General features: G+C 46.2%; 1 pseudogene; it reads left to right on the plus strand.

The window, feature by feature from the left end:
• The window catches only part of LOC141271746 (acyl-coenzyme A amino acid N-acyltransferase 2-like), a 35,256-nt pseudogene extending 9,216 nt beyond the window's left edge, over window positions 1-26,040 (plus strand).
• The last annotated feature ends 1,261 nt before the right edge of the window (window positions 26,041-27,301 follow it).

Below are 27,301 nucleotides of genomic sequence, written 5' to 3' on the forward strand. Positions count from 1 at the left end.
GGGGCCAATATTCATGGCTCCCTTCCTGGGCTATTAATATCAGCCCCCAGCTGTCTGCCTAGCCTTTGCTAGCTATTAAATTAGGGGGGACCCCACGTCATTTTTTTGGGGGGGTCCCCCATTTTAATAGCTAGTAAAGGCTATGTATTCAGCTGGGGGCTCATATTAGTAGCCTGGGAAGCTCCGTGGGTATTACCCCCTTCCCAGGCTTCAAACATCTGCCCCAGCTGTCTGCTTAACCTCCGCTAGAGACTAAAATTAAGGGGAACCCCACGACAATTTTTTTTAATAATAAATCCTTTATTTTAATACTAAATGACAAGTACAGTAACCAACACTATCACTGTACTTCATATATATGTGACTGACATGTTTCTATCTATCTAATCTATGTGTGAAGCTCTATTCTGTCTGTTATAAATTGTCGGGTACAGATGCTGAATTGCCGGCCGGCTTTTTTAAAGAGACGGTGCATGAAAACACTATTATATTTTTTAATAAATCCTTTACACTAAATGACAAGTACAGTAAGCAACACTGTCACTGTACTTCATATATATGTGACTGACATGTTTCTATCTATCTAATTTATGTGTGAGGCTCTATTCCTTCTTGTCTAAATTGTCGGGTACCGGTGTATGCCGCTGCTGAATTGCCGGCCGGCTTTTTTAAAGAAAGCGTCTTCTGAGCAGTTTGTCAGCTTTTGGACACCTTTGAAGGTGTTTTCTATGTGTTTCTATGTGTTATTGTTTGCCTGCCATTGGTTTTAACGGTGTTCGACGGTGTTCGACGAACAGTTCGACGAACAGTTCCTCGAACATCCCGGTGTTCGACGAACCGAACCGAACCCGAACACTACGGGGGTGGCTCAACACTACTCCTGAGATCTACTTGGTGGATGAACCAGTGAAGATCCAAGCATGGGGCCTTCCCCCTGAGCAGGTGATCACTGTAAGAACATGGTTGAAGAATGAGAAAGGACAGATATTTTACTCCAGAGCTTTTTACAAGACAGACATGGAAGGGAAAGTGGATTTAGAGAAATCTCCGGCCACTGGTGGAGACTTCCAAGGGATTTGTCCTATGGGCCTATTCTGGGCTCTTAAACCAAAAATTCCATTTCTAAGGCTGATAAAACGTGATGTAGTGGGAAGTCCTTTCTTGGTTCATTTGGAGCTATATTCCTCATTGGTGCTCAATGTTCCTGAAGACATACCTTGTGCCACCAAGGTCATTGAAAGATGGTACGCAGCTCCCGGAGTGCAGAGAATATTATTAAGAGAAGGACGGGTACGAGGAGCACTTTTTCTACCACCTGGTAAGTAAAAGTGTGCAAATAAACATACCTAATTATACAGTAACTACCATACAGTTGTATTAATAACCATATTCATGTACTGATATACAGTTATTATTAAGACTTGTGAGGGTTGAAATCCATGGGTGCTGGGTAATTTGTGGTATCCATTTTAGCAAGGTTAATTAATATGCCCATTAGCACAAGTCACACACCGTTTACATTCCATGTCCTAAAGTGATGTCATCCCTAGAACCCCAATGATCGTAATCATGAAGGGACAATCAGCAGTAGTATATTGCTCTGTGTCGTAGCTGGCAGCAGTTCCTTGGCTGGTAGCCGGCAGCGCGGCTTTGCAGGGAAAAATAATAAATGGTAGGCTGCCCTACACCAGTTTTGGGAGGTTGCTTAGGGACATAGAGATTGCACCCCTGATGATCTTAAACAGATGGCATATCCTATAATAATAATAATTTTTATATAGCGCCAAAATATTCCGCAGTACTTTACAATTAAGCGGTGACATATACAGACAATAAATTCAATACAAGTAAAACAGTTTAAACAGTTACATTAGGAGTGAGGGTCCTGCTCGCAAGCGTACAATGAATGCTGATGCCTCATTCTGAACTTTAGGCTTTCCTTTAACTTTCCAGCATGACATGGACTTCTTATAAACAGATATAAAACATACATGGTGGTGAGACCAATTTTCAATAAATTTTTGAATAAGTTAAAAAAATGGAGCTCCCTTTTATTGGTCTTCAATATGGTTGAAATCCATTTTTTCCACTTTGTCTTCTCTTTAGGTGAAGGACCCTTTCCGGGAGTTATTGACATGTTTGGAGGTGTTGGTGGTCTTGTAGAGTTTCGCAGTAGCCTCTTGGCCAGCCGTGGTTTTGCCTCTCTTGCTCTGGCTTATTTTGCTTATGATGTTTTGCTACTTCCCCCACAGAGATGGATTTAAAATATTTTGAAGAAGCCGCTCAGTTTCTATGTGATCATCCAAAAGTAAGATAGAATTCTACTTACAAACATGTTAGCAATAGTGTTGAGCCACCCCCGTAGTGTTCGAGTTCGGTTCGGTTCGTCGAACACCCGTGTGTTCGCCGAACTGTTCGTCGAGCACCTTCGAACACCGTTAAAAACAATGGCAGGCAAACAAAAACACATAGAAACACATAGAAAACACCTTCAAAGGTGTCCAAAAGCTGACAAACTGCTCAGAAGACACAACTAACACATGGAAAAGTGACAAGTACATATAGTCATGTGAAAAGAAAAGAGGTGGAGGAGTAAAAGGAGGGGGAGACACAGATATAGGCATGTCATGCCCTTCTAAAATCCAAAAAGTGAGAAGCTGACACGTTCAGTCCGCTCCTGCCCGTGCCACCTCCGTGTCGCCGGGTTTGTGCCAGAGCCGCGGTGAACCCTGACGGCCAGCCCCCCTCTCCCAATACTGGTGCCTGTCCACTGGTGGGTCGAGCGAGCCCCCCTGTGGTGGAGGCAGCTCTAAGCTTTTTAATTTAAATTGTCTCTCTAATTTGAATGAATACATTTTAAATCCATTTACAAGGATCTATTGGAGGGCAAGTCTCATGCCAGCAGCCACGTAATTCCAGCTCCAGTAGCGTCCACTAAAGCTGCTGCAGTTAAAAAGCTTTTATAAGGATCGAGCTCGGCTGTCCACCGCAAGGCATCCTACTGCCAGTCCCAGCCCCTATGCCTTGGGGTGCCTCCTGATGCTCTTCACTGAGTATCCCGTGGTCCCGAAGCATTTCTTTGAAAAAATTAAGTGTCCAAACTACAGGTGGTGTAGCTTGCTTAACAGCCGGGATAATCCGCTGACTAGCAGACACTGCTACTAGGCACAAAGTATTTCCTGGGCTAGATGCAGTTAAAAATTTGTAATTAGATACTCTCGTTGGATGCTGAGAAAGCATTCCATAGAGTCTCCTGACGCGCCATATATGATTCTCTTAAAAAGCTTGGGGTAGGGGTCTAGGGGACCCTTTTATAGCCAAAATCACGGCCCTGTATCGCAATACGTCACCTAGGCTGAAGATAAATGGAACTGTAGCACCCTGAGGGCTCGGTTGCTACAGAGGTATTGCACCTCACCCAGAGGTGTGATATCTCACTCTCAGGTAAGGATTAGAGATGAGCGTTGTTCTACTCGAACTGTTCGCCAATCTCAAATTCGAGCTGTTTTGGGCGGTGTTCGAGCCGTTCGGCGAACACGAACAATTTGAGAAAAATTCGGCTGTTCGAGGTTATGTTCGATAACTGTTCGTGCACCAAAATCATAACTGGATTTTTTCTCAGTAATGATGAAAATTAATGTTAATACGCAGTTTGAGTGTACAGCAGGGTGGGGGGAGGGGCAGGGGATGGATCTCTGCAGGAACAATGAAGATCTCCATTTTTTTTTCTCTTTCCCGCATTTGCAGTGGGGAGGTGCAATCTGTCAGCCTATCAGCAGCGCACACACGGAGCGAAGTGCTTTTTTTCACACAAGCAAGGGCATGTGTCATTGGCAGTGTATGTCACATGTCCTTGCCCTATAAGACCAAGCCATTTTCCCCGTCGCCACCATTTTCTCACTGCTGCAGCTGCGTGTTAGACGGCACCGCTGTTGCTGTGTGCGCTATACCTTGTTAATTTCAAGCCAATTTTCGCACAAATATACAGATAGCTTGGGAGTAGGGAATAGTTGTGATTGCAGTCCTTTTAAGGACTAGGTTACAGCATTTCCTACGACTTTTATCAGGGAGGTCTGTGCTCTTAAATAGATAGGTTGTGGGAGTAAAGACTAATTGTAATTGGAGTCCTTTTCAGGACTAGGTTACATGAGTTCCTATCAGTTTTTGCCAGGCAGGTCTGTGCCAGTGCTGTGCAAGTTTTTTTCACAGCATTTGGCTGAATCTAGCAAAGCTAATCCTTTTTGGCTTATTGCAGAGTCTGTTAGTCAGTGGAGTAGCCTATCTGTGTTGCAAGATATAACACCTGTGTATAGAATACCAATTTTTTTACTGCACCTAGTGAAGTAAAATCTTTTGGGCATAGCATCATTCTATTAGTCCATCTATACTGACCTCCATCAGGTTGCAAACTGAATATAATTTTTTTCTGCATCTAGATCTGAAAAAATATTTGGGCTTCTAGCAGTGTGTGGGACTTGGTCTATTAGTCCATCTATACTGACCTCCATCAGGTTGCAAATTAAAAATAATTTTTTTCTTCATTTAGCTCTGAAAAAATATTTGGGCTTCTAGCAGTGTGTGGGACTTGTTCTATTAGTCCTTCTATACTGACCTCCAGCAGGTTGCAAATTGAATATAATTTTTTTCTGCATCTAGCTCTGAAAAAATAGTTGGGCTTCTAGCGGTGTGTGGGACTTGGTCTATTAGTCCATCTATACTGACCTCCATCAGGTTGCAAATTAAAAATAATTTTTTTCTGCATCTAGCTCTGAAAAAATATTTGGGCTTCTAGCAGTGTGTGGGACTTGGTCTATTAGTCCATCTATACTGACCTCCATCAGGTTGCAAATTAAAAATAATTTTTTTCTGCATCTAGCTCTGAAAAAATATTTGGGCTTCTAGCGGTGTGTGGGACTTGGTCTATTAGTCCATCTATACTGACCTCCATCAGGTTGCAAATTAAAAATATTTTTTTTCTGCATCTAGCTCTGAAAAAATATTTGGGCTTCTAGCAGTGTGTGGGACTTGGTCTATTAGTCCATCTATACTGACCTCCATCAGGTTGCAAATTAAAAATAATTTTTTTCTGCATCTAGCTCTGAAAAAATATTTGGGCTTCTAGCAGTGTGTGGGACTTGGTCTATTAGTCCATCTATACTGACCTCCATCAGGTTGCAAATTAAAAATAATTTTTTTCTTCATTTAGCTCTGAAAAAATATTTGGGCTTCTAGCAGTGTGTGGGACTTGGTCTATTAGTCCATCTATACTGACCTCCATCAGGTTGCAAATTAAAAATAATTTTTTTCTGCATCTAGCTCTGAAAAAATATTTGGGCTTCTAGCAGTGTGTGGGACTTGGTCTATTAGTCCATCTATACTGACCTCCATCAGGTTGCAAATTAAAAATAATTTTTATCTGCATCTACAGTACCTCTGAAAAAATATTTGGGCTTCTAGCAGTGTGTGGGACTATTTGTATTAGTCCATCTATACTGACCTCCATCAGGTTGCAAATTCAAAATAATTTTTTTCTGCATCTAACCCAGCCAATAGTTTTGGCCTAATACCACAGTTTGGCCACTCAGCTCTGCTCGGTTCCCATCCATTGTTTTTTTGTGCAAACAACTCCAGAGTTGTGAATTAGTTAACCACCAAAATGAGTGGAAAAAGGCCTGCTGCTGGTGGAAAGGGGAATAGGCGTGTTGGGAAGGGGAAAAAAGGTTGTGTCCGTGGGGTAGGTGTTAAAGCAACAGTAACATCTGCAGAAGAAAGACCATCTTCCAGCCAAACTAAAATGTCTACTTCTTTTAGCGGACAATGTGATAAGATCCCTTTCTTACGGCCACGCCAATCGCTACAAATTCCAGATGAGGCACAAAAACAGCAGGTGCTTCAACGGATATCAAGTGCTCCTTTAAGTGGGCTCTCCTCCACATCAACTTCAACATCACAAATACTCCAGTCCTCAAAGGTGTCACCCAAATCGCACTTGCTTCCTCACAGCTCCCAAATCTCCAGCTGCCCGTCTGAGTATGAGGTAGAACAGATGGTTAAGTCTGCAGAGCTGTTTACTCATACTATAGCCTGGGAATCAGAGGTCGACTCCAGCGCTTCTGTGAATCCAGACGAGGAAATGATCTGCACTGATGCCCAGAATCTTTATGAGTCGGATCCAGGACCAGACGCAGAAGGTTCTGACCATAATGTAGACCCTCATTCCCAAACTGTAACTCCTGTTGGTGGAGACAATGAGGAAGACGATGATAAGACTCAAATACCTGATTGGAGCGACAACTTTAGTTTTTTGTCAGGGCAGGAACAGGTTGGCTCTGAGGACGACGGGTGTGATAACGCACAGGGTGATGATGATGAGGTCGGAGATCCCACTTACTGTCAACCCACAGTCAGCCAAGAGATGAGGTCAGCAGAGGAGGTGGAGGAAGATGCTAGTGACGACGAGGTCAGGTTGCGCCTTCCTGGACAGAGACGTAGTACTGGAAGCACGTCAACAACTGCATCCTCAAACACAACTCTGCCTCTCACCACAAGTCGTGGTGGCTCTTCAGGTCGCATGGGTGCTAAGCCTTGCATAGCCTGGGCATTTTTTCAGATCGATAAAGATGACCCAACTCGTGTTATCTGTAACATTTGTCAGCAAAAGCTAAGTAGAGGCCAAAAAATACATAGTTTGAGTACTTCATGCATGAACCGGCACATGGACATGAAGCATAAGTTGCAGTGGGAAGCTCAGTGTGCTACAATGCGGCCTAGCCGGCCGGGCCAATCACCGTCTGCCATATCTTGTGCATCCGCGGCCTCTTCATCCTCTGTGACTGGGGGGACAGCAGTCACACCTGTTTTGGGGCGCAGACCTGCCACCTCTTTACCCGCAACAGCCAGCGTGATTGGCAGGTCATCATTTTCTTTGGAGGTGGTAACACCAGCTGGTGTTGAGCGCTGTCCGACATCGATAGCACCACCTTTGGATCAAGGCAACCTAACATGTCCGCCTGCATCTTCCTCACAGACCGGCAGTTTGCCGGGGACACCCTTATGAACCCCGTCTAAGCACAATAGCCAGCCCTCGGTCCCTCAGATGTGGACAAGTAAAAGACCATTTCCTCCTAGCCATGAGAAAGCTAAGAGGTTGAATTTCACCATCTGCAAGTTCTTGGCTACAGAAATGCTGCCTTTCCGCCTGGTGGACACAGAGGATTTTCGAGACCTTATGTCCGTCGCAGTGCCCCAGTACCAGATGCCCAGTCGGCACTACTTCTCAAAGAAAGGTGTGCCTGCGCTCCACCAGAATGTCGCACACAACATCACCGCTTCTTTGAGAAACTCTGTGTGTGACAGGGTGCATTTCACCACAGACACTTGGACGAGTAGGCATGGACAGGGGCGTTACATGTCGCTGACTGGGCACTGGGTAACTATGGTGACAGCAGGACAAGGGGCTGCTGTCCAAGTCTTGCCGTCCCCACGAGTTGTGCGTCAATCCTCTTTATGTCAAAGTTCCTCCACTGCTTCTGCCTCCTCAACCTCCTCTCGGTCTTCCACCTGCACCCAAAGCCTGTCTGGTCATGCCACAAGCTTTCTAACTGCGCAGAAGGGATCCTGCACACCTCCTTACTATGCTGGCAGTAGGGCTCAACGTCATCAGGCGGTTTTTACATTGAAATGTCTGGGAAATGTGAGTCACACAGCTGAGGAGTTGTGGTCAGCTCTGGAGAACCAATTTCATGAATGGTTGTCTCCACTGGACCTGAAACCAGGGAAGGCCGTGTGCGACAATGCTGCAAACCTGGGTGCGGCCCTTCGCCGGGGCAATGTCACACACGTGCCTTGTATGGCTCACGTGTTGAACCTGGTTGTCCAGCAATTTTTAGCCCACTATCCCAGACTAGATGGCCTTCTGCAGAGGGCACGGTCGCTGTGTGCTCACTTCCGCCGTTCGCATCCCGCAGCTCAGCGACTTACATCTCTACAGAAGTCGTTGGGCCTGCCACTTCTCCGGCTAAAATGCGATGTGCCTACCCGGTGGAATTCAACTCTGCACATGTTGCAGCGACTGTGGCAGCACCGACAAGCCCTGGTGCAATACGTTCTGACGTATAGCCTGGGCCAACGAGATTCAGAGGTGGGGCAAATCACGCTGGAGGAGTGGTCTCAGATCAGGGACCTATGCACCCTTCTGCACAGTTTTGAAATGGCGACGAAGATGTTTAGTGCTGACGATGCCATTATCAGCATGACTATTCCGGTGATTTACATGCTGGAGCACATGTTAAACAGAATTCGGAGTCAGGTGGTGGCACAAGAGGAGGTGGAGGAAGTAGAGGAGGAGGAGTTGTATGCGGAAGGGCTAACATCTGCAAGGTCCAGACGGTCGGCAGCACCAAGGCGGCAGGCATGTGAGGGTGGGGGAGATGGTTTTACCAGGGCGCATGGTAGCAGCCAAACTAGTGAGGAAGGTGCAGGAGCCCAGGAAGAAGTGGAGGACGAACTGATGGAAGACTCATCAGATGAGGGAGACCTTGATCACATTTCTGTTGTGCGAGGTTGGGGGGAGAGGACAGAGGAAGGAAGCATGATTGTTACCTCGCCACCAACACAACAGGGACTTGGTGCTCCTGGATGCGCAACACACATGAGTGCCTTCTTGCTGCACTACCTGCAACATGACCCTCGAATTGTGAGAATTAGAAATAATCCTGACTACTGGGTTGCCACACTGTTAGATCCCCGGTACAAAAGTAAATTTGCAGAAATTATTCCTGCCATAGAAAGGGATGCACGCATGCAGGAGTATCAGCAGAGACTGTTGCAGAATCTTACATGTGCTTTTCCACAAAATACCAGTGGTGCACGTAGTGAATCTCACAGTTCCAACTTGCCAACCGTGGGACCGTCAAGTGTTCAGCACTCAAACCGTAACAGAACCACAGTATCTGCTGGTAACATCAATTTTGCGGAATCATTTCACCACTTTTTTAGCCCATCCTTTGCAAGGCCACAGGAGACAAGAAGTCTGACACATAGTCAACGCCTAGAGACGATGGTACAGGAGTATCTCCAAGTAAACAATGAAGCCACGACTGTGTCACTGGACCCTTGCTCTTTTTGGGCTTCCAATCTGGATAAATGGCCGGAGCTAGCCACTTACGCCTTGGAGATCTTGTCATGCCCCGCAGCCAGCGTTCTGTCTGAACGTGTGTTCAGCGCTGCTGGTGGTGTGCTGACAGATAAGCGCACGCGGCTCTCCACTGATAATGTAGACAGACTCACGTTCATAAAGATGAACAAATCATGGATCCGAAACGACTTTTCTACCCCTGTGTCATCCTGGGGAGAGTAAAAGCTTGATGATTGGTTAAAATCACCCTACCAACCGTTTTAAGCTTTCAAATTACTAATCATGTTTATCTGTATCTTGACTGGAAAATAATTTGGGCTTTGTAGCAGTGTGCAGCACTGATCCTATTAGGCCATCTATACTAAATCTTCACCAGATTTAAAATTAAAAATAATTTTTAGCTGCATCTAGCCCGGAAAATAATTTTGGGGCTCCGAGATGCGCAAGGCACATAAGTGCCTTCTTGCTGCACTACCTGCAGCATGACCCTCATATTGTCAGAATTCGAAGTAATCATGACTACTGGGTTGCCACACTCTTAGATCCCCCAAACTTTTCGATCAACCTTTTCATTTTAATAAAGACCAAAAAAATGGTCATTTTTGAAATTATAAGCATTAGCAGGTTGTTAGAAACTGAAATCAAACAGTTTTCAACTCAAAACTTTATTCTAGGTGATGTTACATTTTCACATAGGACCCCTTGTTCGAAAGGAGCTTCTGATCTCTCTCGTCCATTGAATTTGTCAGGTTTTGGATGGTTTCTGCTTCAATTGTTTTGCATGAGGACAGAATACCCTCCCAGAGCTGTTGCTTAGATGTGAACTGCCTCCCGCCATCATAGACACTCCTTTTAATGATGCTCCAAAGGTTCTGAATGGGGTAGAGGTCAGGGGAGCATGGGGGTCACACCATAAGTTTGTCCCCTTTTATGGCCATATCAGCCAGAGATGCAGATGTTTTATGTGCAGCATGAGATGGTGCATTATCATGCAGAAAAATGATCTTGCTGTGAAATACACGGTTCTTCTTCTTGAACCATGGCAGGAAGTGCTGTTTGAGAAAATCCACATACATTATGGAGTTCATCTTTAGCGCCTTCAGGGATCCTAAAGGGGCCGACAATCTCTCTCCCCATGATTCCAGCCCAAAACATTACTCCACCTCCTCCTTGTTGGCGCTGTAGCCGTGTTTGCGTGGGGTGTCCATCAACCAGCCATCCTCCACTCCATCCATCTGGACCATCGAGCGCTGCACAGCACTCATCCGTGAACAAAACAGTTTTGAAATCAGTCTTCATGTAATGTTTGGCCCACTGGAGCCGTTTCTGCTTGTGTGAAGTGGATAGAGGAGGTCGACAGGATGGCGCATGCACAGCTGCAAACCTCTGAAGGACCCTGCATCTTGTTGTTCGGGGGACGTTGGAGGCACAAGCAGCTTCAAAAACTTGTCTGCTGCTATGACAAGGCTTTTTTGCCGCTGCTCTTTCAACCTGACGTAATTGCCTGTAGGAAAGAGTCCTCAATTTGCCCTTATCAGCACGCACACGTGTGTACTGTGAATCAGCTACATACTTCTTGATTGCCAAGACACTTCATCCTGATCATCGCACAATGTTGATTGTAGTCATGCCTTGACCTAAACACTCCACAATTTGTTGCTTCTCAGCAGCCGACACATCCTTTTTCTTTCCCATTTTGGCAGAAAATGTAGGCTGCTTAATAATGTGAGAGAGCCTACTTAAGTAGTCTTGCCTTTCATTGGACACACCTGCCAAACTAATTAGCACAGGTGTCTGCAATTGCTTACAGTGATATAAAGAGCCCTGACACACATCACCATCAATGAGTTTAACTGACAAACAAACAAATTCTTCCCTTATCACTCCTAAACACTTTTTGTATAATAATTTGGAACGCAGTGTACATGTGCTTTTCCACAAAACACCAGTGGTTCACGTAGTGAATCTTACAGTTCTAACTTGCCAACCGTGGTCTGTATGGAGTTGTTCAATAAAGGGCCCAAAATTAAGATAACATAGATGGGAGAGGTCTCTATGAATAGGAATTCCTAAGTATTTGATACCCTGTGAGGGCCAGGCAAAGGGAAAGTTGGACTGGATGGAATCCTATAGGGATTTGGGGAGGGAGACATCGAGGGCCTCAGACTTCGCTGCATTGATTTTAAAATTTTACCATGTAACAAAGTGATCTATTTCAGCCATAACAGCATGGATGGATATATGTGATTGAGCGATATATACTAGGACATCATCAGCAAATAGAGAGCACTTGTACTCGGTGCCTCCCACCTCAATCCACCTAATATTGGGGTTATGGCGAATTGATGAGAGCAGGTGCTCCGTCACTAGGATGTATAAGAGAGGGGACAGAGGACATCACTGCCTTGTCCCATTGGTGATTGTGAAAGGTGATGAAAATGTTCTGACGCACCCCCTGGGCCTTGGGACACCCGGAGCCGGACCCTTTTTGGTGGATGCTGGTGGTTGTAGTCTTCGTGGCGGCGACCCAGTTCCGTGGCTCAGGGCGGTCAAACCAGTGGCGGAACTATTTATGTGGTTTTCATGTTTAAATGTCCGACTACGCCACCCGTGGATTGCGGTCAGAGTGAACCGCCGCTACAGGGCAGACCACTGAGGCTGGTGTTGTGGGTGCAGCAGAGCGTAGCATAACTCCCCACGGGAGGAGTATAGCCTCAGGGCAGTGTATGCGGAGGATGGGGGTGATGGTGCAGGGCAGCAGCAGTAACGACACGGAGTCAGTGATGCAGTCCAGGGCCTTTACTCACAGTTCTTATTATCCAGACCACGTCTGCAGGTAACGGCTGCCCACGTCGTACTGTGCTCACCAGGTGAGGGGCTCAGACAACTCCCAGATAACTTTGGAGCACTTTACAGGACCCCCTTTGTGTGTCCTTTGTCTGGCCTTTCTTACCAACACTTCTGTCCGGCTGCCTCGGGCCTCCTCTTGGTAAACTTGGCGCCAGTTTCCCTGACCCTATGTGGTGCCTTCCTAGCGGGTGTAGCGAGGGGCTGCGCCACATAAAATTTCAGAGCCTCCGGTTTCTAGCTGAGGGTCGTTTCCTGCCTCCACTAGTTCGGGGACCGGTCTCCCCCTTTGGCCTGACCCCTCCACGCAGGTGGATTCGGGCGTGCGTTGGCGACTCGCCCGTCCGCACCCCTGGGATCCCTTCATTCCTCGTTCCTGGAGCCTTCTCCGCTCCTCTTCCTTCCTTCTCCCTCTTCCAGGCCTGGGCCTCTGTTACTAGGCCCGCCTCCGGAGCAGAGCTCATGCAGAGCCCCTGCTCCCTGCCACTTCTGCTCAGACTTCTCTGCACTGAACTAAGATGGTGCCCACCTTTTATACTCCCTTCTCAATGCACCCAGGAACTGCTTCCTCCCTGCTCCTGCACTACAGGGTTCCCCTTTCTCAGTGTTCCCTCCCCCCACTCCAGCCAGGGACAGGGACTGTCGTGCCCATCTCAGGGGCATATTGGTCGCCCTGCCCCACGGCAATGTGGTGTAATGCATGCAGGTGTCGGGTCCTGATCCACACTCCATCCTTACCTGAGAGTGAGATATCACACCTCTGGGTGAGGTGCAATACGTCTGTAGCAACCGAGCCCTCAGGGTGCTACAGTTCCATTTATCTTCAGCCTAGGTGACGTATTGCGATACAGGGCCGTGATTTTGGCTATAAAATTGTCCCCTAGACCCCTACCCCAAGCTTTTTAAGAGAATCATATATGGCGTGCCAGGAGACTCTATGGAATGCTTTCTCAGCATCCAACGAGAGTATCTAATTACAAATTTTTAACTGCATCTAGCCCAGGAAATACTTTGTGCCTAGTAGCAGTGTCTGCTAGTGAGCGGATTATCCTGGCTGTTAAGCAAGCTGCACCACCTGTAGTTTAGACACTTAATTTTTTCAAAGGAAATGCTTCGGGACCATGGGATACTTAGTGAAGAGCATCAGGAGGCACCCCAAGGCATAGGGGCTGGGACTGGCAGTAGGATGCCTTGCGGTGGACAGCCGAGCTCGATCCTTATAAAAGCATTTTAACTGCAGCAGCTTTAGTGGACGCTACTGGAGCTGGAATTACCGCGACTGCTGGCATGAGACTTGCCCTCCAATAGATCCTTGTAAATGGATTTAAAGTGTATTCATTCAAATTAGAGAGACAATTTAAATTAAAAAGCTTAGAGCTGCCTCCACCACAGGGGGGCTCGCTCGACCCACCAGCGGACAGGCACCAGTATTGGGAGAGGGGGGGCTGGCCGTCAGGGTTCACCGCGGCTCTGGCACAAACCCGGCGACACGGAGGTGGCACGGGCAGGAGCGGACTGGCCGTGTCGGCTTCTCACTTTTTGGATTTTAGAAGGGCATGACATGCCTATATCTGTTTCTCCCCCTCCTTTTACTCCTCCACCTCTTTTATTTTCGCATGACTATATGTACTTGTCACTTTTCCATGTGTTAGTTATGTCTTCTGAGCAGTTTGTCAGCTTTTGGACACCTTTGAAGGTGTTTTCTATGTGTTTCTATGTGTTTTTGTTTGCCTGCCATTGGTTTTAACGGTGTTCGAAGGTGTTCGACGAACAGTTCGACGAACAGTTCGGCGAACACACGGGTGTTCGACGAACCGAACCGAACTCGAACACTACGGGGGTGGCTCAACACTAGTAAGGATGGAGTGTGGATCAGGACCCGACACCTGCATGCATTACACCACATTGCCGTGGGGCAGGGCGACCAATATGACCCTGAGATGGGCACGACAGTCCCTGTCCCTGGCTGGAGTGGGGGGAGGGAACACTGAGGAAGGGAAACCCTGTAGTGCAGGAGCAGGGAGGAAGCAGTTCCTGGGTGCATTGAGAAGGGAGTATAAAAGGTGGGCACCATCTTAGTTCAGTGCAGAGAAGTCTGAGCAGAAGTGGCAGGGAGCAGGGGCTCTGCATGAGCTCTGCTCCGGAGGCGGGCCTAGTAACAGAGGCCCAGGCCTGGAAGAGGGAGAAGGAAGGAAGAAGAGCGGAGAAGGCTCCAGGAACGAGGAACGAAGGGATCCCAGGGGTGCGGACGGGCGAGTCGCCACCGCACGCCCGAATCCACCTGCGTGGAGGGGTCAGGCCAAAGGGGGAGACCGGTCCCCGAAACTAGTGGAGGCAGGAAACGACCCTCAGCTAGAAACCGAAGGCTGTGACATTTTATGTGGCGCAGCCCCTCGCTACACCCGCTAGGAAGGCACCACATAGGGTCAGGGAAACTGGCGCCAAGTTTACCAAGAGGAGGCCCGAGGCAGCCGGACAGAAGGGTTGGTAAGAAAGGCCAGACAAAGGACACACAAAGGGGGTCCTGTGAAGCGCTCCAAAGTTATCTGAGAGTTGTCTGAGCCCCTCAACTGGTGAGCACAGTACGACGTGGGCAGCCGTTACCTGCAGACGTGGTCTGGATAATAAGAACTGTGAGTAAAGGCTCTGGACTGCATCACTGACTCTGTGTCGTTACTGCTGCTGCCCTGCACCATCACCCCCATCCTCCGCATACACTGCCCTGAGGCTATACTCCTCCCGTGGGGAGTTATGCTACGCTCTGCTGCACCCACAACACCAGACTCAGCGGTCTGCCCTGCAGCGGCGGTTCACTCTGACCGCAATCCACGGGTGGCGTAGTCGGACATTTAAACATCAAAATCACATAAATAGTTCCGCCACTGGTTTGACCGCCCTGAGTCACGGAACCAGGTCGCCGCCACGGAGACTACAACCACCAGCATCCACCAAAAAGGGTCCGGCTCCGGGTGTCCCAAGGCCCAGGGGGTGCATCAGAACATTTTCATCACCTTTCACAATCACCAATGGGACAAGACAGGGATGTCCTCTGTCCCCTCTCTTATACATCCTAGTGACCGAGCACCTGCTCTCATCAATTCGCCATAACCCCAATATTAGGTGGATTGAGGTGGGAGGCACCGAGTACAAGTGCTCTCTATTTGCTGATGATGTCCTAGTATATATCACTCAATCACATATATCCATCCATGCTGTTATGGCTGAAATAGGTCACTTTGTTACATGGTCAAATTTTAAAATCAATGCAGCGAAGTCTGAGGCCCTCGATGTCTCCCTCCCCAAATCCATATAGGATTCCATCCAGTCCAACTTTCCCTTTGCCTGGCCCTCACAGGGTATCAAATACTTAGGAATTCCTATTCATAGAGACCTCTCCCATCTATGTTATCTTAATTTTGGGCCCTTTATTGAACAACTCCATAGTTAGAACTGTAAGATTCACTACGTGAACCACTGGTGTTTTGTGGAAAAGTACACTGTGTTCCAAATTATTATGCAAAAAGTGTTTAGGAGTGATAAGGGAAGAATTTGTTTGTTTGTCAGTTAAACTCATTGATGGTGATGTGTGTCAGGGCTCTTTATATCACTGTAAGCAATTGCAGACACCTGTGCTAATTAGTTTGGCAGGTGTGTCCAATGAAAGGCAAGACTACTTAAGAAGACTGTCTCACATTATTAAGCAGCCTACATTTTCTGCCAAAATGGGAAAGAAAAAGGATGTGTCGGCTGCTGAGAAGCAACAAATTGTGGAGTGTTTAGGTCAAGGCATGACTACAATCAACATTGTGCGATGATCAGGATGAAGTGTCTTGGCAATCAAGAAGTATGTAGCTGATTCACAGTACACACGTGTGCATGCTGATAAGGGCAAATTGAGGACTCTTTCCTACAGGCAATTACGTCAGGTTAAAAGAGCAGCGGCAAGTTAAAAGAGCAGACAAGTTTTTGAAGCTGCTGGTGCCTCCAACGTCCCCCGAACAACAAGATGCAGGGTCTTTCAGAGGTTTGCAGCTGTGCATACGCCATCCTGTCGACCTCCTCTATCCACTTCACACAAGCAGAAACGGCTCCAGTGGGCCAAACATTACATGAAGACTGATTTCAAAACTGTTTTGTTCACGGATGAGTGCCGTGCAGCGCTCCATGGTCCAGATGGATGGAGTGGAGGATGGCTGGTTGATGGACACCCCACGCAAACACGGCTACAGCGCCAACAAGGAGGAGGTAGAGTAATGTTTTGGGCTGGAATCATGGGGAGAGAGATTGTTGGCCCCTTTAGGATCCCTGAAGGAGTAAAGATGAACTCTATAATGTATGTGGATTTTCTCAAACAGCACTTCCTGCCATGGTTCAAGAAGAAGAACCGTGTATTCCACAGCAAGATCATTTTTATGCATGATAATGCACCATCTCATGCTGCACATAAAACATCTGCATCTCTGGCTGATATGGGCATAAAAGGGGACAAACTTATGGTGTGACTCCCATGCTCCCCTGACCTCTACCCCATTCAGAACCTCTGGAGCATCATCAAAAGGAGTGTCTATGATGGCGGGAGGCAGTTCACATCTAAGCAACAGCTCTGGGAGGGTATTCTGTCCTCATGCAAAACAATTGAAGCAGAAACCATCCAAAACCTGACAAATTCACTGGACTGTTTGATTTCAGTTTCTAATAACCTGCTAATGCTTATAATTTCAAAAATGACCATTTTTTTGGTCTTTATTAAAATTAAAAGGTTGATCGAAAAGTTTGGGGGATCTAAGAGTGTGGCAACCAAGTAGTCAGGATTACTTTGAATTCTGACAATATGAGGGTCATGTTGCAGGTAGTGCAGCAAGAAGGCACTTATGTGTCTTGCGCATCTCGGAGCCCCAAAATTATTTTCCGGGCTAGATGCAGCTAAAAATTATTATTAATTTTAAATCTGGTGGAGCTTAGTATAGATGGCCTAATAGGATCAGTGCTGCACACTGCTACAAAGCCCAAATTATTTTCCAGCCAAGATACAGATAAACATGATTAGTAATTTTAAATCTGGTGGAGCTTATTATACTGTAGATGGGCTAATAGAATCAGTGCTGCACACTGCTACAAAGCCCAAATTATTTTCCAGCCAAGATACAGATAAACATGATTAGTAATTTGAAAGCTTAAAACGGTTGGTGAGGTGATTTTAACCAATCATAAAGCTTTTACTCTCCCCAGGATGACACAGGGGTAGAAAAGTCGTTTCGGATCCATGATTTGTTCATCTTTATGAACGTGAGTCTGTCTACATTATCAGTGGAGAGCCGCGTGCACTTATCTGTCAGCACACCACCAGCAGCGCTGAACACACGTTCAGACAGAACGCTGGCTGCGGGGCATGACAAGATCTCCAAGGCGTAAGTGGCTAGCTCCCGCCATTTATCCAAATTGGAAGCCCAAAAGGAGCAAGGGTCCAGTGACACAGTCATGGCTTCAATGTTTACTTGGAGATACTCCTGTACCATCGTCTCTAGGCGTTGACTATGTGTCAGACTTCTTGTCTCCTGTGGCCTTGCAAAGGATGGGCTAAAAAAGTGGTGAAATGATTCTGCAACATTGATGTTACCAGCAGATACTGTGGTTCTGTTACGGTTTGAGTGCTGAACACTCGACGGTCCCACGGTTGGCAAGTTGGAACTGTGAGATTCACTACGTGCACCACTGGTGTTTTGTGGAAAAGCACATGTAAGATTCTGCAACAGTCTCTGCTGATACTCCTGCATGCGTGCATCCCTTTCTATGGCAGGAATAATTTCTGCAAATTTACTTTTGCACCGGGGATCTAACAGTGTGGCAACCCAGTAGTCAGGATTATATTTCTAATTCTCACAATTCGAGGGTCATGTTGCAGGTAGTGCAGCAAGAAGGCACTCATGTGTGTTGCGCATTCAGGAGCACCAAGTCCCTGTTGTGTTGGTGGCGAGGTAACAATCATGCTTCCTTCTTCTGTCCTCTCCCCCCAACCTCGCACAACAGAAATGTGATCAAGGTCTCCCTCATCTGATGAGTCTTCCATCAGTTCGTCCTCCACTTCTTCCTGGGCTCCTGCACCTTCCTCACTAGTTTGGCTGCTACCATGCGCCCTGGTAAAACCATCTCCCCCACCCTCACATGCCTGCCGCCTTGGTGCTGCCGACCGTCTGGACCTTGCAGATGTTAGCCCTTCCGCATACAACTCCTCCTCCTCTACTTCCTCCACCTCCTCTTGTGCCACCACCTGACTCCGAATTCTGTTTAACATGTGCTCCAGCATGTAAATCACCGGAATAGTCATGCTAATAATGGCATCGTCAGCACTAAACATCTTCGTCGCCATTTCAAAACTGTGCAGAAGGGTGCATAGGTCCCTGATCTGAGAACACTCCTCCAGTGTGATTTGCCCCACCTCTGGATCTCGTTGGCCCAGGCTATACGTCAGAACGTATTGCACCAGGGCTTGTCGGTGCTGCCACAGTCGCTGCAACATGTGCAGAGTTGAATTCCACCGGGTAGGCACATCGCATTTTAGCCGGTGAAGTGGCAGGACCAACGACTTCTGTAGAGATGTAAGTCGCTGAGCTGCGGGATGCGAACGGCGAAAGTGAGCATACAGCGACCGTGCCCTCTGCAGAAGGCAATCTAATCCGGGATAGTGGGCTAAAAATTGCTGGACAACCAGGTTCAACACGTGAGCCATACAAGGCACGTGTGTGACATTACCCCGGCGAAGGGCCGCACCCAGATTTGCAGCATTGTCGCACACGGCCTTCCCTGGTTTCAGGTCCAGTGGAGACAACCATTCATGAAATTGGTTCTCCAGAGCTGACCACAACTCCTCAGCTGTGTGACTCACATTTCCCAGACATTTCAAAGTAAAAACCGACTGATGACGTTGAGCCCTACTGCCAGCATAGTAAGGAGGTATGCAGGATCCCTTCTGTGCAGTTAGAAAGCTTGTGGCATGACCAGACAGGCTTTGGGTGCAGGTGGAGGACCGAGAGGAGGTTGAGGAGGCAGAAGCAGTGGAGGAACTTTGACATAAAGAGGATTGACGCACAACTCGTGGGGACGGCAAGACTTGGACAGCAGCCCCTTGTCCTGCTGTCACCATAGTTACCCAGTGCCCAGTCAACGACATGTAACGCCCCTGTCCATGCCTACTCGTCCAAGTGTCTGTGGTGAAATGCACCCTGTCACACACAGAGTTTCTCAAAGAAGCGGTGATGCTGTGTGCGACATGCTGGTGGAGCGCAGGCACACCTTTCTTTGAGAAGTAGTGCCGACTGGGCATCTGGTACTGGGGCACTGCGACGGACACAAGGTCTCGAAAATCCTCTGTGTCCACCAGCTGGAAAGGCAGCATTTCTGTAGCCAAGAGCTTGCAGATGGTGAAATTCAACCTCTTAGCTTTCTCATGGCTAGGAGGAAATGGTCTTTTACTTGTCCTCATCTGAGGGACCGAGGGCTGGCTATTGTGCTTAGACAAGGTTGATAAGGGTGTCCCCGGCAAACTGCCGGTCTGTGAGGAAGATGCAGGTGGACATGTTAGGTTGCCTTGATCCAAAGGTGGTGCTATCGATGTCAGACAGCGCTCAACACCAGCTGGTGTTACCACCTCCAAAGAAAATGATGACCTGCCAATCACGCTGGCTGTTGCGGGGAAAGAGGTGGCAGGTCTGCGCCCCAAAACAGGTGTGACTGCTGTCCCCCCAGTCACAGAGGATGAAGAGGCCGCAGATGCACAAGATATGGCAGACGATGGTTGGCCCGGCCAGCTAGGCCACATTGTAGCACAGTGAGCTTCCCACTCCAACTTATGCTTCATGTCCATGTGCCGGTTCATGCATGAAGTACTCAAACTATGTATTTTTTGGCCTCTACTTAGCTTTTGCTGACAAATGTTACAGATAACACGAGTTGGGTCCTCTTTATCGATCTGAAAAAAATGCCCAGGCTATGCAAGGCTTAGCACCCATGCGACCTGAAGAGCCACCACGACTTGTGGTGAGAGGCAGAGTTGTGTTTGAGAATGCAGTTGTTGACGTGCTTCCAGTACTACGTCTCTGTCCAGGAAGGCGCAACCTGACCTCGTCGTCACTAGCATCCTCCTCCACCTCCTCTGCTGACCTCATCTCTTGGCTGACTGTGGGTTGACAGTAAGTGGGATCTCCAACGTCATCATCATCACCCTGTGCGTTATCACACCCGTCGTCCTCAGAGCCAACCTTTTCCTGCCCTGACAAAAAACTAAAGTTGTCGCTCCAATCAGGTATTTGAGTCTCATCATCGTCTTCCTCATTGTCTCCACCAACAGGAGTTACAGTTTGGGAATGAGGGTCTACATTATGGTCAGAACCTTCTGCGTCTTGTCCTGGATCCGACTCATAAAGATTCTGGGCATCAGTGCAGAGCATTTCATCGTCTGGATTCACAGAAGCGCTGGAGTCGACCTCTGATTCCCAGGCTATAGTATGAGTAAACAGCTCTGCAGACTCAACTATCTGTTCTACCTCATACTCAGACGGGCAGCTGGAGATTTGGGAGCTGTGAGGAAGCAAGTGCAATTGGGGTGACACCTTTGAGGACTGGAGTATTTGTGATGTTGAAGTTGTTGTGGAGGAGAGCCCACTTAAAGGAGCTCTTGATATCCGTTGAAGCACCTGCTGTTTTTGTGCCTCATCTGGAATTTGTAGCGATTGGCGTGGCCGTAAGAAAGGGATCTTATCACATTGTCCGCTAAAAGAAGTAGACATTTTAGTTTGGCTGGAAGATGGTCTTTCTTCTGCAGATGTTACTGTTGCTTTAACACCTACCCCACGGACACAACCTTTTTTCCCCTTCCCAACACGCCTATTGCCCTTTCCACCAGCAGCAGGCCTTTTTCCACTCATTTTGGTGGTTAACTAATTCACAACTCTGGAGTTGTTTGCATAGAAAAACAATGGATGGGAACCGAGCAGAGCTGAGTGGCCAAACTGTGGTATTAGGCCAAAACTATTGGCTGGGTTAGATGCAGAAAAAAATTATATTCAATTTGCAACCTGATGGAGGTCAGTATAGATGGACTAATAGAACAAGTCCCACACACAGCTAGAAGCCCAAATATTTTTTCAGAGGTAGATGCAGAAAAAAATTGTATTCAGTTTGCAACCTGATGGAGGTCAGTATAGATGGACTAATAGATCAAGTCCCACACACAGCTAGAAGCCCAAATATTTTTTTAGAGGTAGATGCAGAAAAAAAATATATTCAGTTTGCAACCTGATGGAGGTCAGTATAGATGGACTAATAGAGAAAGTCCCACACACAGCTAGAAGGCCAAATATTTTTTCAGAGCTAGATGCAGATAAAAATTATATTCAATTTGCAACCTGATGGAGGTCAGTATAGATGGACTAATAGAACAAGTCCCACACACAGCTAGAAGGCCAAATATTTTTTCAGAGCTAGATGCAGAAAAAAATTATATTCAATTTGCAACCTGATGGAGGTCAGTATAGATGGACTAATAGAACAAGTCCCACACACTGCTAGAAGGCCAAATATTTTTTCAGAGCTAGATGCAGAAAAAAATTATATTCAATTTGCAACCTGATGGAGGTCAGTATAGATGGACTAATAGAACAAGTCCCACACACTGCTAGAAGGCCAAATATTTTTTCAGAGCTAGATTCAGAAAAAAATTATATTCAATTTGCAACCTGATGGAGGTCAGTATAGATGGACTAATAGAACAAGTCCCACACACTGCTAGAAGGCCAAATATTTTTTCAGAGCTAGATTCAGAAAAAAATTATATTCAATTTGCAACCTGATGGAGGTCAGTATAGATGGACAAATAGAATGATGCTATTTCCAAAAGATTTTACTTCACTAGGTGCAGTAAAAAAATTGGTATTCTATACACAGGTGGTATATCTTGCAACACAGATAGGCTACTCCACTGACTAACACACTCTGCAATAGGCCAAAAAGGATTAGCTTTGCTAGATTCAGCCAAATGCTGTGAAAAAAACTTGCACAGCACTGGCACAGACCTGCCTGGCAAAAACTGATAGGAACTCATGTAACCTAGTCCTGAAAAGGACTCCAATTACAATTAGTCTTTACTCCCACAATCTATCTATTTAAGAGCACAGACCTGCCTGATAAAAGTCGTAGGAAATGCTGTAACCTAGTCCTTAAAAGGACTGCAATCACAACTATTCCCTACTCCCAAGCTATCTGTAGATTTGTGCGAAAATTGGCTTGAAATTAACAAGGTATAGCGCACACAGCAACAGCGGTGCCGTCTAACACACAGCTGCAGCAGTGAGAAAATGGTGGCGACGGGGAAAATGGCTTGGTCTTATAGGGCAAGGACATGTGACATACACTGCCAATGACACATGCCCTTGCTTGTGTGAAAAAAAGCACTTCACTCCGTGTGTGCGCTGCTGATAGGCTGACAGATTGCACCTCCCCACTGTAAATGCGGGAAAGAGAAAAAAAAATGGAGATCTTCATTATTCCTGCAGAGATCCATCCCCTGCCCCTCCCCCCACCCCGCTGTACACTCAAACTGCGTATTAACATTAATTTTCAGCATTACTGAGAAAAAATCCAGTTACCCTTTTGGTGCACGAACAGTTATCGAACATAACCTCGAACAGCCGAATTTTTCTCAAATCGTTCGTGTTCGCCGAACGGCTCGAACACCGCCCAAAACAGCTCGAATTTGAGATTGGCGAACAGTTCGAGTCGAACAACGCTCATCTCTAGTTAGCAAGTCTTAAGCACTATGGACTCCTTTGAAGAGTTGACATGTTATTTAAGGGTTAGTCCCACAATATCATTCGTAGATTAGTGGTTTATAATCCTGAAATAAATAAAGTTGCCCAAATGCAATAAATTTATAAAAGTGTTGTCTGCCCCATACATTAAACCCTGAAAATCTGCAGAGGTTGTTGGACATGGATACTCCAGTACTTTTTCAATAACGGGTTGCACATGCTCAGTAGACACTGCTATTCTTCTATAGTACAGTAGGTAGCATTTCTTACTTTGCACTGACATGGCGCATGTATGATTGCACCACTTGGGCACTGCGCACCTGCTCCTCTCCAGCTGCAACCTAGCTGTATGACAGACAAAGCAGAGCAAGTACAGGAGTACCAGAGATTAAACCATCCAGGGTTTTTCTCATTAAAAGCATGAATATTTCTGTCAATAATTGTTATAATGGATGCCTCCTACCTAAAAATCCAATATAAATACAATTGGGCCTTCATCTATACCATACAAATCTGGGCCGCAGGGTGGTTTTATTTGGCCCGTGACACCAGAACCACCACCCCTATGTGGAACAATTATTCTGTATGGAGGACTATGGGGGGCCCATTATTCTATATGGAGAACAATGTGGGGCCATTATTCTGTATGGAGGACTATGTGGGGCCATTATTCTGTATGGAGGACTATGTAGGGCCATTATACTGTATGGAGGACTATATGGGGCCCATTATTTTGTATGGAGGACTATGTGGGGCCCATTATTCTGTATGGAGAGCTATGTGGGGCCCATTATTCTGTCTGGAGGACTATGTGGGGCCCATTATTCTGTCTGGAGGACTATGTGGGGCCCATTATTCTGTATGGAGGACTATGTGGGGCCCATTATTCTGTATGGAGGACTATGTGTAGCCCATTATTCTGTATGGAGGACTATGTGGGGCCATTATACTGTATGCAGGACTATGGGAGGCCCATTATTCTGTATGGAGGACTATGTGGGGCCCATTATTCTGGATGGAGGACTCTGTTGGGGCCATTATTCTGTATGGAGGACTATATGGGGCCCATTAATCTGTATACTGGTTGGCCCGTGACTTTGTCCAAGTTTTTCATTTTGGCCCTCTGTGTGTTTGAGTTTGACATCCCTGATCTATACTGTCTAATAAAGAAACTGTCTCTGTTGCCCACAGCAACCAATCAGAGCTCAACTTTCATTTTTTAAACAGTTCTGGTAAAATGAAAGCTGCACTGTGATTGGCTGCTATGAGCAACAAAGAGCTAAGAAAAGAGGACACATATGGGGGAATATATTTGAAATACAGACAGAATTGGAGGGTTAGAAAGTGGAAGGATATGTAGTTTACAGTAGTCACAGTCATGACCCACTTTACACTGAGCAGAGGGTCCCCATTATTGAGGAGCTAGAGACAGAAAAAGATATAAGAAATTAGCCGGAGAGTATCTGAAGGCTATCACTTACACTATGTGCACAATTATTTGGCAATTTGTATTTTTGATGAATAATTTTAATATTGAACAACTACAGAGCTGTTAGTCCATTGACAAGGTTAATAAGCCTGAAACCTGAATATTTAAAGGGGTTGTCCACTACTAGCACAAACCCTTCTCACTCTAAATGTTTGTTCCTGTTAAAATAAAAACACCTATACTCACCTCCCATGTCGGTGCCGTTCCCGATTCCTCCATAAGGTTGTTATGTCACGTGAGCCCTGAGCCCAGTCAGCACCAGCTTCACTGTCCCCGCCTTCGGATGTATAAGTAATCAAGTGGAAGTGAGAGCTGTGTCTGGCCGCTTACTTCTTCTTGATTACTTACATGTCCGAAGGTGGGGACAGTGAAGCCGCTGCTGACTGCGCGCAGGGCTCACGTAACATAACAACGTCACGTGAGCCCTGAGAACGTGAGCTCCGACACTGCTGGAACGGTGCCGGCACGGCATGTGAGTATGGGTGTTTCTTTATTTTAATGGGGGCAAAACCTCAGAATAAAAAGGGGTTGTCCTATTAGTGTACAGCCCCTTTAAGAAAGTAAAATTGAGGTTTTGTCTTTCTTAGGAGAATATCTATGTGTGCAGAATTATTGGGCAACTATTAGTGTGCAGAATTATTATGCAACTAAATGAAAAATTTAAATTTTCCCATCTCAAGTGAGTATAATAACTAAACAAAACTAAATGTCCAAATATAAATTTCTAACATTTCCAAACCAATATCAGTGACCAATATACAGTATACCCTCCCCAGAGAGAGACAATTTGTTCAAGATCCTTATCTTTTGGCTAGAGTAGAGGACCCGTCCCTCAGAATTACCGAATAGGGTGAATGAAAATAGTTTTTTTTTAAATCTGGTCAAACCCTTTAAATGTTATTTGTCCTATTTAGATTACTAGGACATGTAGACATCATATATGGGGTCCTTGGCCTAGAGTTCGCTCACATAGACCAAGTTGGCCCACGTATTACCTGCCCAGCCATTAATTTGAATGGTTGGCTAAACCCCATATAATTGCCATAAAGCAGTGACAGTATCAATAGCCAGAAAACTGCTCTAAGGTTGAATCTGCTCCATTAACTGTCCCCCACACCTATACACCTATAGATATGTGAACTAATTGTATCATACATTCTACTTTTTAGGTGTCAGGTGATGGAGTTGGAGTGGTCGCTGTATGTAAAGGAGCTGAGATGGCTTTGGTAATGGCATCCTAGCTTCCTCAGGTCGCTGCTACAGTATGCATCAATGGACCCAATGCTGTCAATGGCATCAGCCTAATTTATGGTGATGTCATTATAAATGACATACCCTACAAAATGGAAAGAATTCTGAGTACAGACTTTTGGTCCCTCTGTCTTACCAATGCAATGGATGATCCAAGAAAACCAGAGAACCAGGACTCTATAATTCCCCTGGAGAAAGCCAGAGGCCCCATCCTCTTTTTGGTGGGAGACAAAGACCAACATTACAATAGTTTGTTCCTTGCAAGAGAAGCAAAATCCTGGCCCGAAAAGTATGGCAAGAAGGATGTGTATGTGCAATGTTATCCAGGAGCGGGACATCTTCTGGAGCCTCCCGGTCCCCCTTTCTGCCCAGCATCGAAGTCTCCAGACTTTTCGCTTCCTTTGACATGGGGGGGAGAACTTCTGCCTCATTGTAGAGCTCAAGAAACTAGTTGGAAAGATATTCAAGAATTTCTCCATAAAAATATTAGGTGCTCTCGACGTAATAAATTGTGATCACTTCTTTTCATTGGGGAATCTATGTACTAGTCTACATTTTTCTCACAAAACTGAAAATGAGAACTATTGTACTTCCCGTTACCAAATTGGTTAACCCCATTTAAATATCTATATGTAAAGGGAATCTGTCAATTGATTAACTTGCTCCAAACCACAGGTAGTATAAATCGAAGGCTGTCTGCACAAATGTAGACAGGTATGTCTTACACTAAAATTCTCCGAAATTTCAGATGAAACAGTTTAAATATCTGGCCAGAGACCACAGGGAGAGACGTGACTATTCCAGCGCTGCCAACTTCTCTCCACACTGCTCCAAGGGATTTACAGGTCTCTCTCATGTGTGTACATAGGGAGTGACTTGTCAATCAAGCATAGAGAGGTTTGAGGAGAAGCTGGCCAGGGCAGTGCTGAACTAGTTTAGTCTTTGCCTAGGTCCTCGGCCAGCTCCTTCAAACTAAATTTTTTTCTAAAAAATGGTAGAAACATTCCTGGCTTTAATCATGCTCCATTTATGATATGGTTGTTAGAACTCTCCTGTTAGTTTTTTTCTATTTTGGTCACGTGACCTGCTGCCTATTTATTCCAGCTCCGCCCTTCTGGCTTTGCTGGACTTCAGTGTTATTTGACTCTCTATCTAGCCAGGTGCTTTTGTACCTATCTCTCTAGTTCGTTTGGTCCTTTGGACCTCTAAGTACTTTTTGTCTGTTTGTCTTTTTGCTCCGCTACAACATCTGCTAGGAGGTGTCCAATTTTGTCCCAGTCATTAGTTCTTTTAGGGACCCCTCCCTTTATTCTATAGGTCTACGTTCAGACTAGCTGAGGACGAAGGCGGGTCTGTTCACAAGGAACAAGTCGCCCACTGCAATGTAGGGAATCAGCTTAGTCTTATTGTAGGGACAGATTCCCTTTCTTTCCTTAGTTCTTGTAGCAGATCATAACAATGGTAATGATATAATTATTTGGGTGTATGGCTGTCAGAGGGGAGGGTCCTCCACTCAAGACCTCTCTGGAGAGATGGAGATCTGAAAACAACAAGCATGAGCTCTTGCTTGGGGGGAGTCACCTATCCAATTATTACAATGACAGCCATTTATCTGAATGGTTACCATGTACTACTGCAATGCTTCCTTGTTTCTTAGGGGTCACAGGAGCCTAACTCGCTGTAATTTGTTGATGACCATGCTGGTTTCCATATTAAAAAGATTGTTTGTGATGAGACCTCTTTAACTTGTGAAGGTTCTGAACCACAAGGCAAAAT

Source organism: Phyllobates terribilis, unplaced genomic scaffold (genome assembly GCF_046119375.1).
Source record: "Phyllobates terribilis strain yellow unplaced genomic scaffold, ASM4611937v1 Scaffold_1__5_contigs__length_1240528914, whole genome shotgun sequence".
Classification (NCBI taxonomy): domain Eukaryota; kingdom Metazoa; phylum Chordata; class Amphibia; order Anura; family Dendrobatidae; genus Phyllobates; species Phyllobates terribilis.